The sequence below is a fragment of the Mustela lutreola genome, chromosome 6 (genome assembly GCF_030435805.1).
Source record: "Mustela lutreola isolate mMusLut2 chromosome 6, mMusLut2.pri, whole genome shotgun sequence".
Taxonomy (NCBI): domain Eukaryota; kingdom Metazoa; phylum Chordata; class Mammalia; order Carnivora; family Mustelidae; genus Mustela; species Mustela lutreola.
The window spans coordinates 156,711,094-156,730,075 of NC_081295.1; the positions used below are offsets into that span (position 1 = coordinate 156,711,094).

General features: G+C 46.7%; 4 non-coding genes across 4 annotated transcripts; 3 read left to right on the forward strand and 1 right to left on the reverse strand.

Moving 5' to 3' along the window:
* The first annotated feature begins 2,378 nt into the window (after window positions 1-2,378).
* Window positions 2,379-2,460, forward strand: TRNAS-AGA (transfer RNA serine (anticodon AGA)). The gene has a single exon. It is a non-coding gene; the product is annotated as a tRNA-Ser (tRNA).
* A 407-nt stretch (window positions 2,461-2,867) lies between these two features.
* On the forward strand, window positions 2,868-2,939 carry TRNAD-GUC (transfer RNA aspartic acid (anticodon GUC)). Its single transcript has one exon. It is a non-coding gene; the product is annotated as a tRNA-Asp (tRNA).
* Window positions 2,940-6,530: 3,591 nt separating this feature from the next.
* Window positions 6,531-6,612, reverse strand: TRNAS-UGA (transfer RNA serine (anticodon UGA)). Its single transcript has one exon. It is a non-coding gene; the product is annotated as a tRNA-Ser (tRNA).
* A 7,240-nt stretch (window positions 6,613-13,852) lies between these two features.
* TRNAQ-CUG (transfer RNA glutamine (anticodon CUG)) lies at window positions 13,853-13,924 on the forward strand. Its single transcript has one exon. It is a non-coding gene; the product is annotated as a tRNA-Gln (tRNA).
* Window positions 13,925-18,982: the final 5,058 nt, after the last annotated feature.

Below are 18,982 nucleotides of genomic sequence, written 5' to 3' on the forward strand. Positions count from 1 at the left end.
TAATTAAAGAAAACAGAAAAAAGACAAAAATCAATGAAACCCAAAGTGTGGTTATTTTATAAGTTGAATGATATTGACAAATCTCTGGTCAGACTGATCAGGAAAAAAAGAGTCACATATTACCAATATCAGCAAAGAAGAGGGAGCACGTGCCCAGATTCTACAATCAAAGAATAATGAATAATATTATGTCCATTAATGTGACAAATTAGATGAAATGGATCCATTTCTCAAAAAACACAGACTACAGCTCACTCATGAAAAAATAGAGAATCTAAATTGTCATATATCTACTTAAAATAGTTAAGCATCCAACTTTTGGTTTCAGCTCAGGTCATGGTTTCAGGGTCCTGGGATGAGCCTGGATTTGGGCTCTGTCCGCAGAGTGTGGAATCTGCTTGAGATTCTCCATCTCCCTCTTCCTCTACCCCTCTACCGGTTCGGGCGGGCTTTAAATAAATAAATAAAATCTTTAAAACTAAATAAATACACAAACAAGGAAAACAGAATTTGTAATTTAAAACCTTCTCACAAAGAAAAGTCCAGGCCAGGGCACCTGGATGGCTCAGGTCACGATCCTGGAGTCCCAGGATTGAGTCCCACATCCGGCGGAGGTCAGGTGTGCTTCTTCCTCTGACCTTCCCGCTCTCATGCTCACACGCTCTCTCTCTCAAATAAATAAAACCTTGAAAGAAAAGGAAAATCCAGGCCAATAAAGATGGCTTTATTGGTGAATTCTACCAAACCTTTAAAGAAGGAAGAACACCAGATCTACATCAACTTTTCCAAAAACTAAGAGGGAACACTTTCCTATTCATTTTGGGAGGTCAACACTACCCTGATAACAAAATCAAATAAGAGTTGAGGAAAAAAAAAATCACAGACCCATGTTCCCCATGAAAAGAGTTGCAAGTATTCTTAACAAATTTTAGCAAATCAAATCAAGTAATTTCCAAAAAAGATGATGAGCCATGACCAAGTGGGCTTATCCATGGGTAGCAAAAAGTGTCTATTGCTTTTCAGTTCTCGAGGGAGTCATTTTCCCTGTCCCTAAGGAAACATGGGAACTAAGGCCCTTTCTTCCAACACTCAGTAGCCCTGTGAATTGATGAACTTCTCTGCACATGTTTCTGTTTGTAAACGAGGTTCGTGGCACTTCATGGAACTGTTCTGAGGGTTTAATGAGGTTATGAATCAAAAGTCACTTTCTAAAATGTGAAATACAGAGTTGGTAGATACCAGATAATTTTTTTTTTACGAGATCAATTTCCATGCCACAGCACTCCTTGTTTCTTCAAACAGATGACAAGTTGTGTAGAACCATCCTATAACTTAAAAGGAATTGTGAGGCACCTTATGTCCAAATACAAAGAAATACTATACTTTTCCTCCAAATTTGAAAGAGAAAAGCTGAAGAAAGTAAACAAGAAGTAGCTATGATTCCAACACCCACGGGAAGTTAGTTTTCAGCTTTTTGTTGACACATCCAGTTTTCTAATGTAAGGGTATGTAGTGGCATATTGATTTAACCCTGCTTTTCCATTTTTATATTTTCCAATTATATAAACGATGCAGAAAGCAAGAACTATTATGAAAATTTTAAAGAATTCAAAAGTAATTGCATGAGATATTTTTATCCGTCGCTTCCATTCCACTTGTTTGCGTTCCTGTTAGCTTGGTGAGTATCCCATCAGATTTTTTTAAAATGGGCTTGTGTAATTTGGAGTTTCATTTTATATAAAAGGGACTATTTGTATTTGTTGTTTTGTGCATTAAGGTTCACGCACATTTTCCGAGTAAAACGATGAAGATCTAACTCTTCCAGGGCTCCGTGGTACCCTGTGATGGGAATAGCATCTTACTAACGCCTTAATGATGAGCACGTTACCGCCTCTCTCTCCCCGCGTTGCAGAGCGCGCTGCAGCGGACCCTCTAACCAGGAGCATCACTAGCTGCCCCTGCCGGGACCTCGGTCAAAGTGGTGACCTCACACGAGCTGCCTCACCTCCCACTCGCATGGGCCCGCGGGGGCTGGAAGCGAGGGCCGGCTCGGGGGAGAAAGCCAAGTGGTTCTTGGAGCGCACACGCGGGAGCCCGGCTCAGACCCGCGCGCAGCCCCAGGGCGGCCCCGCGCGGGCGCAGGCTTTGCGGGACTGACCTGCTGGCTTGAAACGCGGGTGCTCACGCGGTGAGGACTCGCGTCCCCGGGCTCCCGACTGCGCCGGCGGCGCGAGAGGTTGGACTTTTAAAATGAGAACCACAAACCCCGTCTTACTGGAGGTCCGTGTCCCGTTCTCGGTTTGCTTTCCGGCGCGGCGGGCAGGGCTCCTGCCTGCGTTCTTTGTCATCCGCCACTGGAAAAAGCGCCCGAGCGCCGCGTAGTCGTGGCCGAGTGGTTAAGGCGATGGACTAGAAATCCATTGGGGTCTCCCCGCGCAGGTTCGAATCCTGCCGACTACGGAGCTCTCTTTTTGGGCTGGATTAAATGCCCCCGGGGGAGATGGGGGGCCGGCGGGCCAGAGCTGCACCGCCAGGGGGCGTCACTTTTACCAACTCGAAGGAGCGGAGAACGCGGCCGGGGGCAGGGGCCTGGGGGACGCCCGGCGGGGAGATCTGCGGGGGTTTTCCTGCGCGGCAAGGCCCGGGAGCAGAGCGCTCGGAGGCGCTGGTTCCCCGGCCTCGGTGGCCTGCGCGCGCCGGACGCCGATCTGGCCGAGACACCCTGCGGGGAGGCGGGAGCCGTGGGGTGAGGACGGGCAGCCCCGGGGGCGCACACGCGGGTGAGCGGGCCTCAGCGCGAGCAGAGCACGGGAGGGCGCCCTGCAGTTCCCTTTATGAGGCGTCTTTAAGACGTAGCCACCACGTTCTCCTCGTTAGTATAGTGGTGAGTATCCCCGCCTGTCACGCGGGAGACCGGGGTTCGATTCCCCGACGGGGAGCACGCTTGTCGCTTTTGTGTCCTCGCGATCATTTTAGAATTCCTGACCATCAGGGCCGCACGGCTTCGGATCAAATACTGTCCTCCTTCGCCCCTTCATCTGACAGCTGCGGGGCGCGCGCTGGTGGGGACCGTGAGCGGTGGGTCTGGGGTGCTGAGGCGCAGGCGACCGGGACCCCAGGGCGCCCTTCCCGGCTTCCGCCCACCTCTCCCCTCCCGTGACACTTGCCCCACCGAAGGCTGGCTCCAGGATTCAGGGAGCTGTGCAGACGTCATCAGGACACTGTTACGTTAACGTTTGTTAGGTAGAGCAGGAGATGGCGGATAGTGAGTTAAAATAACAAAACAGCAGACCACGGGAGAGATCACACTAGAGAAGTTCATGACTCACGGGTCTTGGAGGAAGTGCACAGCAGTCTTTAAGGCGGCGCAGGGGGAGGTCAAGGCAGGGAACAGAGCAATGAGACCCTGGAATCTGCCGTCATTGGGGTGCATGGGCGAAGAGCTTGGGCAGCTCCGGGGCTAAGGCTGGATTAGTCAATCCGGACCACAAGAGGGGTTTGGGGGAGCTTCACGGGGGTCTAATCTAAGGACAGCACAAGGTCATGGTCCTGGGAGACAGGGAACACTGCTGATCACAGGGGGGTTGGGGAAGTCCTAACAGGACCTGACATTTGCTGGTGACTCTGTGGGCTGTTCCACATGGCCCTTATAGGAGGTCCAGGCGTTCCTGATGCTCCCTGCAGGCCACGGAAAGTGGATGCCACGGCAGCCACACCTGGAGTAGCTTAGCTAGCCTCTCGACCTGTACAGGTCCACCTGGATGTGAATAAGGAAAATGAGTATGAAATAGACAATCCAAGAGAAAAATGGGCAGAAAAGTTCAACATGTCTTTCAGAAAAAAGGATATCAAAAGAACCAATAAACATAAGAAAGGTGATCTTCATCAGTCACCAGAAAAAGTGAAAAGTAAAACAATTTGATTCCACTACTGTATTCCTCAGTTCTCCAGAGAGAGAACCAGTGGGATGTGGGTGTGTATGGAGCTTTATCTTAAAGAATTGGCTCACAAGATTATGGGAGTTGTAGTAAGTCCAAAATCGCCCAGGGGGCAGCAGGCCAGGGACCCAGGAAGAGCCAGCACTGTAATTCAAGCCTGAAAACCACCTGTGGACAGAATTCCCCCCTGCTGGGTTGGGGGGTTATCAGCCTTTTGTTTTATTGATGCCCACCCAGATTGTGGAAGGCAGTCTCCTTGACTCAAAGTCCATCAATCCAAATTTCATAATCTCCCAAAACACCCTCACGGAAACATCACAGAAACACAGAAAGACAACTGACCACTTATCTGGGCACTGTGGCCCACCAGGCTGGCACATAAAACTAACCGTCACAACTATTTTCCTATTTGAAAGGTTACACTAACAAAAGGCAGGCAATATACCAAGTGTTCTCAAGGATGTGTGTTGTTTTGTTTTCCTATAAACAAAAGCTCTGTTCCTATCTGGAACTTTTCTTTCCACTTTCGTTTGCATGTAAATTAGAGTACTGAGACTCTGAATTTAAATTTTTTCCCCAAAATCAATTAAAAAGAAAACCCCAGATTAATGTTCTTGGTCCCTAATGTTTCAGGAGAACGTATGAAGAGAGGGCAGGGACCAGAGAACCTTCCCCTGGAGTTTCCAGGTTGTACTAGAGGGAGACCTCGAACACGGTGACTATTGGCAGGAAACTGTGCTATTCAATTTGGGAGGTTTTCTCGAACTGAACTTTCATTTTTTTATTTTAAAATCCTACTTCTTTACATTCTGTGTTGTTTGACTCTCATTTCTAGCTATCTTTGGACCAAAACAGACAAGTAATGAAACGAAACCAAAACTTAACAGACGTGATACCATGTGTGATAGCACACAGCGGATGAAGCCTACTGGCCGCCATGGGCGAAACAAGCTCCCTGAGCCCACCTCCTTTGCATTCCCCTCTATTTGTAGCTTTTTTATGGCAATATCATGGAGGAATTCCACATGGACTCACGTTCTGAAGATAAGACCACTGGTTGTCCCAGTCATTTACTAAGTTTATATATTCTGATCACCATTGCCACAGATGTCCTTCTGAAATTTCTGCTCTAAAATTCTCTTGTGACTAATCCTGGCCTCAAAAGCCCCCTCTTTGAGACACTGAGACTCCGACTAAGATCCTCTCTTGCTGAGTAAGTCTGATACACCCTGTTTACCAGAATCAGCAGGCTTCCCTGATGGGTTTTGTATGGGGCTATGCAAGGATTTTGCTTTTAGTCTCAAACCAGAAGTACTGCTGGGCTTGGCAGCCTTAAATCCACTTCCTGGGTTTAACAAAGCGTTCCCACTCCTGGGCTCTGGAGTTTTCAGGCTGAGAAGACAGAATAGATGTGTTGCTCTTCTTTATAAACTAATCATTCATATGAAGTGACAATAACAATCACTTCTTGTCACTCAAAAACAGGTAACACCTCATTGCTGTCCAATGACATTCTGCAAACTTGGGCTAGCAGAACACTCAGTACACAAGGGGTAACAACCCCATACTCCAGACCGACCACTTAGACTTATCTATGGAGGCAAAAATCTCAATAAGAGTTAGGCAGTAACATTAATTTCCAGCTGTAGACAGTAGCAATGAAAGCCCCCCTGGTCTGACCCTACACCCGCCCCACCTTTTGGTTCCCTGGTATAGACCCAAACTGAGAGTTCAAGCCCACCCCGTCCTCTTACTAGCTGGGTGAACTTGGCCATGTTATTTTCCTCCAGTGGGTGTCAGTTTCCAGATTTATAAAGTAAGGGTAATAATAGTATTCATTTCTTATGAATGTGATCACACAAGCTAACACACATAAAGCACTTGGAAATACGTCTGTAATGTCTGATAAGTAGGAACTGATATGAAAGTCATTCCTGTGTATAAACTACAGCAGGACTGTGTCACTAACCACTGGTTTTTAAGAAGTGTGTTCCCTGCAGTATCTGTGACAAGTGACCTCACAACCACACCTAAGAAGCTCTTTGGTCTACATAGCATTTTACTGGGCAGTGTTGGTCAAGTCAAGTTTCGGTTTCTTATTCTGTAAAATGGGACTGATATCACCTCTGCTATGGGGTTATATTGGAGATTAAATTAAATGATGTCATGCATATAATGCCAACTCCGTGCTTGGGACCTAGTGAGGATTCAAAAAAAAAAAAAAAAAAAAAAAAAAAAGATAGTTGTTAGAATAAATGCCGCGTTATACATCGTGAGTTCTAGATAGAAGCAAGGAAAACACCTCCAGTCCCAGAGAGGATGGGGACCTGGCTGATGCTAAGAACCCAAGTTGGCTGTGACCCATAATTGAGGAAAAGGAACAGCCTTCCTCAAATCAGGTATCATATTCGGTGCCCTCCCCACCCTCGCAGAGGCACTCATCCACTTAACACTGAGGGTCAAAGCCTGAGTGAGATACTGCGGTGTTTGGAATTGGAGGAACAGATCCAACCTGACCCAGAGAAACAGGTCACTGGCAACGCCGAGGGAGACCAGCAGGGACTAGAAGGTAGGAAGGAGCCTTTGTAAAACCGTAGCCGGCAGGATTCGAACCTGCGCGGGGAGACCCCAATGGATTTCAAGTCCATCGCCTTAACCACTCGGCCACGACTACCTGCTAGCAGGTGCCCCTTGTCAGCGACTTAGAAGGTGCGCCACCTCAGAGGCACGCGCGCACCTCTCCCCGCGGCGCGACATCACGCTGTAACGGGAGGACGGAGAGACGGTTCGTGTCACTGTTAAGTCTGCGAGCGAGGAATCCCCTGCGTCCACTCAGGGGACAGTCCTGGGTGAAACGCGTGGCGCACAAGCAAATCCAAATTCGGCGGGGCGCGTGGAATTCGGAGAAGCCCTGGGAGCCGCGGGGGACCGTCTGTGCCCAGAACTCCCGCCCCCGTCACCGCCGACTGCCCGCCCGCAGGCAGGGACCTCGGAGCAGGTGGCGTCCCCAGCGACCTCGGACCTGCGGATGCCGACGGTGCCTGGAAGCGGCCTGGAAGGACCCGGAGTGGTCCGCGTCCGCTTTCCGCGCTCAACGCCAAGACCCAGGTATCTCGGCTGGCTGCACCCGCCCCGCCGCGGAAGAGCGGGCTGAAGCCGGGCGGGGACGGGGGTGCGGGCTGGGCGGGGGCAGGGAGGGTCGAGGAGCAGAAGGCGACGCTGGGGAGGTCCCCGCTGGTCGCCTCCCCAGAGAGGGAAGCCCGAGCCCGGCGCATGGGGGCGAAGCAGCTCGACCCCGGGGTTTCCGGCCTCGGGACACTGTCCGCGCCTCACACACAGCGGGGTGTGAACGCCGCCAACTCAATCTACCCCATTGACCCGATCCTTCCCGCCCGTCGTCCTGATGCAGGGGCGCCCTACAGAACCGGGTTCTTCTTTGAATGGAGGATTTAGGGGCCACAGGGTTGAGCCTTGGGAATTGAAGTACTTGATGGCAACACCGTCACAGCCGGCTCGGACAGACCTCCGGGTACAATCGGAGACACCTTCCAGGCCTGAGGCCCTCGGTGTCTCCAGCAGGTAACTCTCCCACAATGTTTTCATCGAGGGCCGGTAAAGAGGGCTGCGCCCCTGGTGGGTTCAAGTGGGTCGCCCGGGAAGAAACGCTGCAATCCTACCCCCTCCCACCTGTGAATGAGACTTGACTTGAAAACACTCTTTGCTGATGCAATCAAGATAAAGCGAGGTCATTCTGGATTGGGTTGGGCCCTAAATCCAATGACTGTATCCTCATAAGGGGGGGAGATTTGGAGACACACGAACAGACAGCCGGGGACAAAGGCCATGGCAGAAGGTCGCAGGGATGGGAGCAGGGCAGGCGCAAACACCAGGCAGGCCAGGGAGGAAGCCTTGACACAGCCTCCCTCAGACCTTCTAGAAACAGCTAACCTTGCAGACCCCTTGAATTCGGGTTTCTGGTGTCTGGATCTGTGAGAGGAGAAATTTCTGTTGTTTTAGGCCACTCCCTCTATGGTAATTTGTTGGGGCAGCCCTAGGACGCTAATAAATCTCCTTCCTCTTGTGCTTGGAACAAGGTCCCTGTTCTCGTCCTGCTTCTCAATTCCACCAAGGAAGCTCACACAAATGGCTACTTCCTGCACACGGCAAACTTACTTCGGAGAGAACTCTTCTAGGGAAATAATGCAAACTAAAGGAAATTATTTGTGTGCAAAATCTTCTGTGATACTTTTAGTTATAATAATACCATAATTAAAACATCTCCAACAATGGAGGGGGTGGGTATATAACTTACGTTATCTATGGCTGGAAGAATGTTGTAAGGCTATTGAAAACAATATTTTGGAAGAGGTTGTGATAGCTCAGGGAAGAAGCGCATGATAGAATGTTAACGGAAAAGAGCCAGATTAAAACTGTATGTAATATATGACCTTGATTATGTACAGTTTTGCTTTATGGATATTTGGAAGTCCGGGGGGGGGGTGGATATGCCAAAGTATTAGGTTTGAGGGTTGTGGGGTTTTTTCCCCCTGCGTTTTGCTATGATTGAAGCATATGTCATTACTAAAGTCTTTAAAATGAAGAAGCAGAAATAATGACTATTGCTGGACTGAGAAGAAGGGATTCTCTACACATGAGACTTCAGCATTATTCAGTAGCCACACATGTGCTCGAGTGGCCATCATGCAAAGACACTACTTGTTAAATATCTTGGAGAGGCCAAGTTTTACGGAGAGATTGAGTGCAGGGCCAAGGTCACAGAGCTGGCCCCTGAAAGCGAGGGGAGGGTTGCAGCTGGGACATCTGAATTCAGCGTAGGGAGGGTTTAGGGCAGAAAAATGCCGCACTCATTTTGACTTTTGTTGTTGTTGTTGTTTTAATCAGTTCTGTCAATTCATTTTGCTTTTAAAACTAAATATTGTGTAATTTATAATGATGATGATGATAATCATAATAATTTGAGAAATAATTTGGAAGACTGAAGTCCAAAGCCAGCTACAAAGGTGAGGTCGTGGCTGGAAGAAACTGCCTTTCAGATATTCAGATTTTGAGAAAGAGTCCTCAGCAAATGACAGTATAGGTTGCAGTGTGTGTGTGTGTGTGTGTGTGTGTACACTTTCCTCAGATGCACAAGACAGGCAGCACCAAACAAAAACCCTTAAAATGCTCTATAATGGGTGATCTCAGTTATAGTATTTTTCAGAGCAAGGTCTTCTGCTCTTGGCCTTGTTAATTTAGGAAAAGCTTTTTCTTACAAATTAAAATAGGCCAGTTTTGTTTTGGTTTGTTTTTTAATGTGGCAGGAGAGTGGCACCAGACCAGAAGGGACTTGTCAGAGGCTCTGCTCCTGGGCCCCAGGCATCACTCAGACACCGAAAGTGATCCCTGAAGGCCTGGAGCGAGAATCATCCAAATGGTCAGGATGGGAACCAAACTTGAGCTCGGAGTGGTAAAAAGGATTAGAAAAACCCATCTCCTGCCCAGGAAGCCAGCCCTGAATGAGCTGCTCAGACACCACAAAGGCCACAATTTTTACTCATCTACACATATGCTCACAATGAAACCAATGGAAAAATATGGCCAGTTGGTTACTAGAAGGGCTTTTGTGGGGTTTTTCCCCAGAGAGAGAGAGAGAAAGAGAGAGTACCACCAGACAAATGGGGGGGGGGGCAGGGGGCAGGGAGGGGGTCGGTGGGCAGAAGGAGAGAGAGGATCTTAAGCAGGCTCCACACCCAGCACGGAGCCCCACACGGGGTCCTATCCCACAACCCAGAGATCATGACCTGAGCCAGGATAAGAGTCAGATGCTTAAGCAACTTAGCCACCCAGGCGCCCCAATTTTTTTGTTTTTTTAACTCTCTCCTTGTGTCTTTCTCATGAACTGGATGCAAAGAGGTAAGTGGAAGTTAAACACACACTGCAATGATTCCTCACATGGGGAACACGCGGTGTGATCAGGAAATAGAGCTGCGACCACGCCCCAGAAGCTTCCTCCTGCCCCACTCCCCATCCACAGATTGCTGAGTATGTTTTAGGTTAAAATGAACATCCTACGATGTGTGGTTTTCCATCCCTTCTGGTATACCCCACTGTGTTTATCATTCTGTCCTCTTATGCTTCCCTTTTGTGTCTTGTCTGCTTGTGTATTGATTGAATAGTTCTACGTTATTTTTTTGATTTTCTTTTGATGGGGAGCCGAGAGATCACCGCATATAGTCCTGACCAAACAATTCTTATACCGATATTTTAGCATTTTCCCAGACAATACAAAGGACTTAACATTAGAAAAATGGGATTTTATTCATCTCTGTCTGGAGGGACGTCTAAATTCTTTGTTTGCATCCATATGAATTCTTTGTTCATTTTCTCCTCTAGAAGACATTCACATTGTTTTATGCAGCCAATATTTACTCAGATCTGACTCTCACGTACCTTTGTTACTCAGATTTTCCATGTCTTCCTCTGAGGTTTTTTCTACTGCCTGTCTCGATTTTCAGGAGCAGCAAAGCCTTCTGGCTGGAACATAATTTATGAGATACTTGTGACTTGGGGGTAACAGGAAAAAAAAAAAAAAACAAGGAAATTAGGTTTAAATGACACAGGATTTGGAAAACTTACTGAGAGTCATGAGAGGAAAGGGCTGTCTGGCCTCTGCCCTCCATCCATGTGGCCAGTGCTTCAGCAGCATGTGAAGATCAGAATTTAAGGGGTTCCTCCCAGTGGGGCCCAGGAGAAGCTGCAGCAAGGTCTAGTTACCCTGTGATAAAAATAAGCCTAGTCCTCTCCCTTCTCTTTGACCTGCTGATGTCTGAGTCAAGTCTCCCCAAACTTTATTATCAGGAATGTGCATCCCAACAGCCCTCTGAGAACTAATCTGACTAGTATTTTCCATTCAGTCATGGACACAACTTTGACGTAATTTACAAGATGAATATTAATGAAAAACTTAGCCACGATTAAAAGGTGAATTTACTTTAGCAGTATGATGCTTAATTTCTACTTAAAGAATTTGGTTTTGGTTAGTTAAAAATTAGGTTAGGTGACAAAGGACAATCTCCAAATGCAGAAGGTTCATAGCCTGGGGTCTATGGACTTTATGTGTTCCACAAACACTCTGAACTAGTTTGCAAAATGATATGTATGTGTGTCTAGGGGTACCTTCGTGGGAAAGGGGTTTCACAGATTTTATTCCATATGATCTGGAATTCAGAGCCAAAATAATGTACCATGAATCTCTGTTCTAATGACTTCTTTATCTTGGGGAAGAGGAGAGGAATTTTTCAGCTATGTTTTGTTTGGGGGAAATAAACAAGATGCCTATGAATGAGCACGAATACTTTAAAGCAATTCCCAGAGACTGATGCAGGACTGACCTCAGTCTAGCAGGGAACTTACCATGCCACTGAGGCTGATTCTCCGCTGCTCCCTGAAGTCATCTGTGATGCTCCCTGATGTGCCTGGTTCGGAGTGGGCCCTCGAGGCCTAAAGCAACCTTGGAGCTCTGGCCTGAACCAAGGTCTCAGTCTACCAACAAACCATCAAATCTCCTATTTCACTTTCATCGTGGATTGCTGCCCAGACAACCAGTCCGTACACTGTGTCCCTATCTTGCATCTTCTCTGTGAAGAAGTGGGAGCCAAGACCCCACCTGCTGGTTTCCTGGACTCATGGATTCATAATTTTAGTCTATCCCATGACAATTAGCCCCAAATCTCCAAGGGCAGAGCCAGGGCTTGGTGTCCTGCTAACTGCTGGGCCCACAGCAGAGTAGAGCAGGGGGCCGGCATAGGAACTCCTCCTTCCAAATTCCTACAACTCTCTGTGCTCTGAGGCCAAGTGGGTTCTGCAGGCCTTAGTACTGGGTCTGATAATGGGGCTCATTGGTTAAAGGGGGAGGGCACTGTGCTGGTGCACATTGCAAACCAGAGTTCTGAATTCCCTTTGAAGAAATAATTTCATTTGGCCACTTTCTTGTTCTTACTCCCTAAAGCAATAGTTTCTACTTACTTGGGAAGATAGAAGAGAGAGCGCCTATATCCCCCACACCCAGTTTCTCCTAGGATTAAAATCTTACCTGAGTGTGGCACATTTATTACAATCAATGAACAAATATTTATACATTATTATTAACCAAAGTTCAAAAATTATTCCGATCTCCCTGGTTTCTACCTCATGTCCCTTTTGGTTCCTGGATCTGATTCAGAATGTTACGGTGTATTTACTCATCGTTTTCTCCTTAGCCTCACCTCGGCTGTGGCAGTTTCTCAGATTTTCCTTGTTTTTGAACAATCCCGACGGTTTGCGGGGGTGCTCAGGTATTTTGTAGGAAGCCCCTCATTTCCCCGATGTTTTTCTCATAATTAAACAGGAGTTATGGGCTTGGGGGAGAGAGATCACAGAAGAAAAGTGCATTTTCGTGTTCATCATTTATACCATGTCAAGGGTATATACTATCCAAAATGGCTCATCGCTCCCCAAGTTGACCCTGGGCCCTGGCTCAAACTGTGAGTGTCGGGTTCCTTCGCGGCTCAGCCTGTCTTCCCCCGTCCGGTGCTGTGCTCTCTAGAAAGCAGCACTGCGCGGCGCTGGCGGTTAGGGCGTGCGGAGTCCGGCGATGGGGATTCTCCTGCGCGGGGGACCGGGGCGAGCTCCACATCAAAGGGGCTGGAACCAGGCGGTGGGAACTGGGAGGTGGTGTTCACGCTCACTCATTACGATTCACTTCCCAGATGTCGCTTCTCCCCCATTTAGTTATTCAGTTATTTATATCTATTTTTGTTTTTCTCTTTTTCCTTTTCGGGCAGAGAGCCCGGAATCTGGTCCCAGCCCTCGCCCCTGCAGAGGCTCACGGTGAACGTGTTGCCGGGACCTGAAGCTGCGTCGCGCTGCAAGCACTCCCGGGTCTGGGGTCTCCGTTCCTCGGGCTTCCGGAAAGCACGTCCCTGACCCACCTGGCAGGAGAGGGTCACTCCGTCCCCGGGGCCTCGGGGACCGCGAGGTCACCGAGCGGCGGACACGCCTGGACCCGGGCTCCGGGTCCTCGCCGCGGGCTGTCACCTGCGCCTCTTCCGGAAGCGTTTCCTCCCCTTCCAGACGTCTCTCGGCACCGAAATGAGCTCGGCTGGACGCCGCGGCCCCTCCGGGGGTCTCGCCGGGAAGCTTCGAACCCTGACACCCGCGAGTGTCACTCTCGGTGGAGATGATTTGCTTCTGTCCTCAGCCCTTCGGGGGACCGTCGGGCATCGCTTCTGTCCCCTCGCGACGCAGGGAGTCGTTACTGCCGGGCCGCCCGGGGGAGGCTCGCGGCTGCGGCCGGGAAGAGCGGGGTCGAAGCCTCCGGGGACAGCCCTGCGGGAAGGTCGCGTGTTCGGATCCTGCTCTCCCCCGCGGCGGCGCGGGAGCAGAAGGCGTCTCTGTCCCCGGCGGAGCCGCACGGGCCGGGGCCGCCCGGCAGCGGGCGTCAAACGACGACCTCCGGCGCCTGCGGGTCCCGGACTAACCTGCGGGGGCGGAGGGAGCGCGAGGCCCGCTCTCGGGAGGCCGCGAGCCGGTGGGTCCCGCAGCGCCCGGCGGGTGGAGACCGCGGCCGCGCGCAGGTGCAGCCCCGGCCGCCCGCGCGGGAGGAGCCGCCGCACCTGCGTCTGGGCCCGGGGGCGGGGGGCGCACGGAGGCCGGACGGCGCCCACAAGCACGGACCCGGGTCATCTGTCCCTAGAAACCGATTTGCTTTGGGACGTCGCCCGAAGGGCCCTGTGCACGCGGGGAAAGGCCAGTGTGTCACGGAGGCAGATACCAGAAACTGGGCCGCGAATTTCAGCTTTTCTAAGAACTCCTGGAGTTCAGCAGTGGAGATGCATCCTGTCAGGAAGGAGTGCTGTCGCCGGCTGTCACCGTGGGGTTCCATGGTGTAATGGTTAGCACTCTGGACTCTGAATCCAGCGATCCGAGTTCAAATCTCGGTGGAACCTGAGCGTTTTCCTTTTTCTTATTGTTAAGTTTCCCTTTTAGGGATGGTTGACGGGAGACCCCCAGTTCCCAGGAACCCAGAGTGTGATCCTGAAGAGCAGGATACCCCGGGCTCTGGGTGGACCCCACCGACTGCCCGCTGCGTTGTTCAGAGTAGAGGACCATCCCCCTCCCCTCCCCGCCCCCACCGTTTTCCTCTCCCACCTAACAGATATTCTGTGACACAATTTTGAGTTAAGTTGAACTTCTCCTGATTTATTGCCTTACAGAATGTAGTGAGCTCCCTTCGTGCAGACGGATGCCACAAAATGAGGGAGAAGAAAAGTTCTCATGAATACAATACTTTGCTGCTCAGAGAGAGTGAGGCTTCATAATGTCCATTAGGTACAATGACCTGAATTTATGGGAAATTTTCATTTTCCACTGACAAACGGAGACTTGTGAAAATCTATTCATACTTTAAATGAAGAATTTCTTGAACTGTCTCAGATATTTGAACACTACTGAATGCCCACATGTAAACTCGCAGCACTTGTGGATGGAGTAAATAAAGATCCAGATACATTTTCTAAATGTTTCCACTGTTACTTTGGTCATTTCTGTGACACGGAGCCACCACACGGAATTGTTGTCCATGAAGAATACGTCCCACAGAAATCAGAGCTTTCAAATTGTGTCCTAGGTTATCTCTGTGATCATTTCATTTTCATAACTGAATGTTCCAATTGCAAGTTAATTCATTTTCTGGTAAATGTCTGCATGTGTCACAACTTAAGGCAGGACAAGGTACTGAGATCCTCAAAAAGTAATTCCAAAGTGCTTTCCTTAGTTTTATTTCAACTATCATATGTCTAAAAATTGTATATTTTTATTCCAAGATTCAAAGTGTCAGACTATACTTTATCTTCTGTGTCTTTTTCACTTAGCAATACATTGCTAAAATTAATTGTTACTTTTGTTGCAATAGCTGCCATTCATTACTCCTTCATTCATGAATAATGCTCTACTGTGTCAATATACTGCGGTTCATTCATCCACCTTTTTGTCAATGGGAAACTCACATATTTTACGTGATATGAATTTGGTTTTGAATTACGTCAGCGCCAGGGTCAGGGAAATTGAAATTGTTTTAGGGCAGAGGAAATCTGGGCTGCAGTAACCACACAGTTAGCTGAGAATTGTAACTTTGAGCTATCTTGTTCTCCCTTCAAATGCTTGGGCACAGTAATAATCACTCACCCTCTATATTATACTACCCAAATCTCCAAATTACTCCTAATCCTTCAATTCCTAGAGTTAACTGTCAGCAGTTCTCTGTAGCTCTCTATGTCCCCCCACATGCATGCCATTGCTAGGCCCTATTTCACCACCACTTCTAGCAGCTTACGTAGTTTACTGGAACTTAGCCTTACCAAGAAGTAATTCTGCAGAAGATCTATGCCACCTATTTCTTTCTTCTGAAGGAAGAAATCTTGCTTTCGTACATCTGATGGGCAAAGCTTGGGGCACATGCCTGCATTCTAGCTGCACAGAAGGCTATGGAATTAAGTTCTGTCCTCAGCATGTGCAGTTCATAGCTAGGCAACTTCTTCCTAATATATGAAGTCTGAGCCACAGTAGTCCACTATGTTCGTCAATGCGATAATGAACTACAACCCCATTTTCTTAACTTCCCAGACATTTCTGTTTCCAGTATTTGTCTCATGCATTATGATTCATCCACAGAAAGTTATTAAACACACCAAACTAAAGAATTCTGTCATTAAGAAGTAAATTATGCAAAAGATCACTTTTAAAAAATAATAACCATAAAAAGAAATAAAATCATAAAGGGGAAATTTATTCATTGACATTAAAAGCTCAACTCAGTGGTCTGAATAGTAGATAAGCAGAAATGATGAACAGATTAAGGAACAAGAAATTGGAACTAATGACCAAATGGTATACAAAAATTATGAAGAACAGGAACGTTCAGAAACACACCAGAACATCTACATAAACAATGAATGCATAAGACAATATCATTAGCAATTACTAACTTTTAAGATGTAGAAACAAAATGGAACTAAAATAATAGACAACAGTAGTATAAGAAATGAATATTGTGATCAGGGTCAAATTATGTTAGAGTTATTTATGAGGAGAAAAGATTTAAAAAGTTCAATGAAGTCATAATTCATGTAAATGATGAATGATTGTAAAATCACTCTTTGTCTGAGTTCATGGCCAAAGCCACACAATCACCATTGACAAAGAGGAATATAAAATTCCAGGATATAAAAATAACCAAGAAATTTTATTGAAAAAATAAATTATTAGCATTATACTTTAATGTATTATATAACATATGAATATATGGCAATTATAATTATACTGTAATTAAGATTTTAGCAGTCAGAAGTTAAAATATTGATAATATTGTGCTTCACTGTCATTTCCTAAATTCTTCTGCAGTTACTGCACTGCAGAGTTGAGTCCCAGAAGAGTCCTCTCTCCTCTCTTAACTTAGATGGGCTTCATTTGTTTCTCACCATTTCTCTTTTTCTTCATATACTTTATTATATTTCAATCAATGGAGATTTATCATGATATAACACATAACTTTAGAGTTTTTCTTCCTTGTGAAAGTTTAATACAGCAAAGTAAACATTCTACTTTTAAATTGTCTTGACCAGATGGGAGGAATTCTCAGACAGGACGTTTTCTTTAAAGACTCAAAGCTAGGGGTGCCTGGGTGACTCAGTTGGTTAAGTCACTGATTCTTGGCCTTATTGAGGTCTTGACCTCAGAGTGTCAAGTTCAAGCCCTGCACTGGGCTTCATGCTGGGCAAATATTTATAAACACCTGTTGGGAATAAAATTGTGAGATGTTCTCTAGCTAAAGAGTCTCAATATTTATATTATCTTTTTATATTTAATTTTTATTAATTCTTAATATTACATAAAATAAACAAAATTAGCCATTTTCACAAACTATTCATTGAAACATTTTTCCCCAGAAATAGTGAAAATCCATTCATATTTCAACAAGTTGGTATTATTTTAATATATAAAGCACATAAGGAGATTTTCATTTATTCTTTTAAAGAGTTTATTTATTTATTTATTTGAAGAAAGAGACACAGCAAGAGGGGGAACATAAGCAGGGGGAGTGGGAGAGGGAGAAGCAGGCTTCCCAACAGAGCAGGGAGCTAGATCCAGGACCCTGGGATCATGACCTGAGCCGAAGGTAGATGCTTAACGACTGAGCCACCCAGGTGCCCCACTCATTTATTCTCAATAGCTAGAATTATTATTCTTGTTTTAAAATAACTTTTCCCATAGTCACAGTAAACCTGGATGATATGCCTTATTCATATCACTAGTTCTCTTAAGCTGATTAGATATGATGACAAACAATTCAATCTCATGACTGTTCATTAAACTTAGGTTTAAGGGTGCCAAAAATGATGTGGAAATAGGCACCTGGCTATTTGGCATAATAAAAGCAAAGGATAAAGCAACATCAGTCAGCAGAGTGTCGAGTTCAAGGCTGAAATCACATCTCATTACATCTAATGTTGATTACATTTAGATTTGTTAATTATGTATATTCAGACCTTCAGTGAAACTATAATAATAAAAATGGCATATTTAACTTAATTTTTAAATTTTGAGATTATTGTAAATTCAAATGCACTTCTTTTTTTTTTTTTTCAAGTAGGCAGAGAGGCACGCAGAAAGAGAGAGGGGAGGAAGCAGGCTCCCTTGTGGAGCAGAGAGCCCCACACGGGGCTTGATCCCAGGACCCTGGGATCATGACCTGAGCTGAAGGCAGAGGCTTTAACTCACTGAGCCACCCAGGTACCTCCAAATGCATTTCTAAGAAATAATACAGAGAGATCTCCTGTACCCTTTACCCAGTTTCCCCCAATAGAGACACCTTGCAAATTGTCCTACAACGTAACAACCAGAATATTGACACAAATACAGTGAAGATGAAACATTTCCATTGCCACCAGGATCTCTGTTCTTTCACACTTGCTCTCCTCCTGTCCACCCACTCTGTCCTCCATCTCTGGCACTGATTGGTTCTCGTCTTCATGTGTTCTCATCTAAACAATGTGTTGTAGGGCCACCTGGGTGGACCAGTCAGGTGAGTGTCTGCCTTCAGCTCAGGTCATGATCCTGGGTCCTGGGATCGAGCTCTGCCCATGGCTCTCTGCTCAGTGGAGAACCTGCTTCTCTCTCTGTCCTGCCCCGACTCGTTCTTCCTCTGGAGTCACATAGTATATAGTACATTGAGGTGAACTTTTTTCAGCCACTGTAATTGTTTCAAACTGAGATTTTTATTTGCATTATCTTTTAATGACCAGTGAAGACCAGTAATGTTGAGCATCTTTTTGTGTGCTTATCAGCCATTTATATATCTTTTTTGGAGAAATGTCTATTGGAGTACTTTGTCCATTTTTGAAACTGGGTTTTCTTTGAGTTGTGGAGTTATGGGAATTATTTTATATAGTCTAGGCATTAAACCCTTATCAGATAAATAATTTACGAATATTTTCTCCAGTTCTGCAGGTTGTCTTTCTCTTCTCTTGACAGTGCTCTCTGATGCACTTAGCTAAAATCAAGGCATCAGCAGATGTGCATTCCTTCTCGAGGCTCTGGGGTAGAATCCGTTGCCTTACTCAGTTGGGTCAGAATTCAGTTCCTTATGGGTGTAACACCAAGGTTTACTTGCTCGCTGAAAGCTTAAAATGGTTTCCAGCATTTAGAGGCCTTCACATTCCTTGTTCTGTAGACCCCCTTCCTCCATCTTGAATGTTGGCAGTGATGGGTTGAATCCTTCTCATGTCCCATCTCTATGGCCTACTGTTTTGCCTCCCTTTTCCACTCTTAAGCACTTTTGTGATTAGATTGAGTCTTCCCAGATAATTCAGGTAATCCCCTCATCTCAAGATTTTTACCCTTAATCATGTTTGCAAAAATCCCTTTTGCCACATAAGGCAACATCTTCTCAAGTATTAGGAATGAGGACATGGACATCTGGGGATACCAATATTCTGCCCATCACAGCA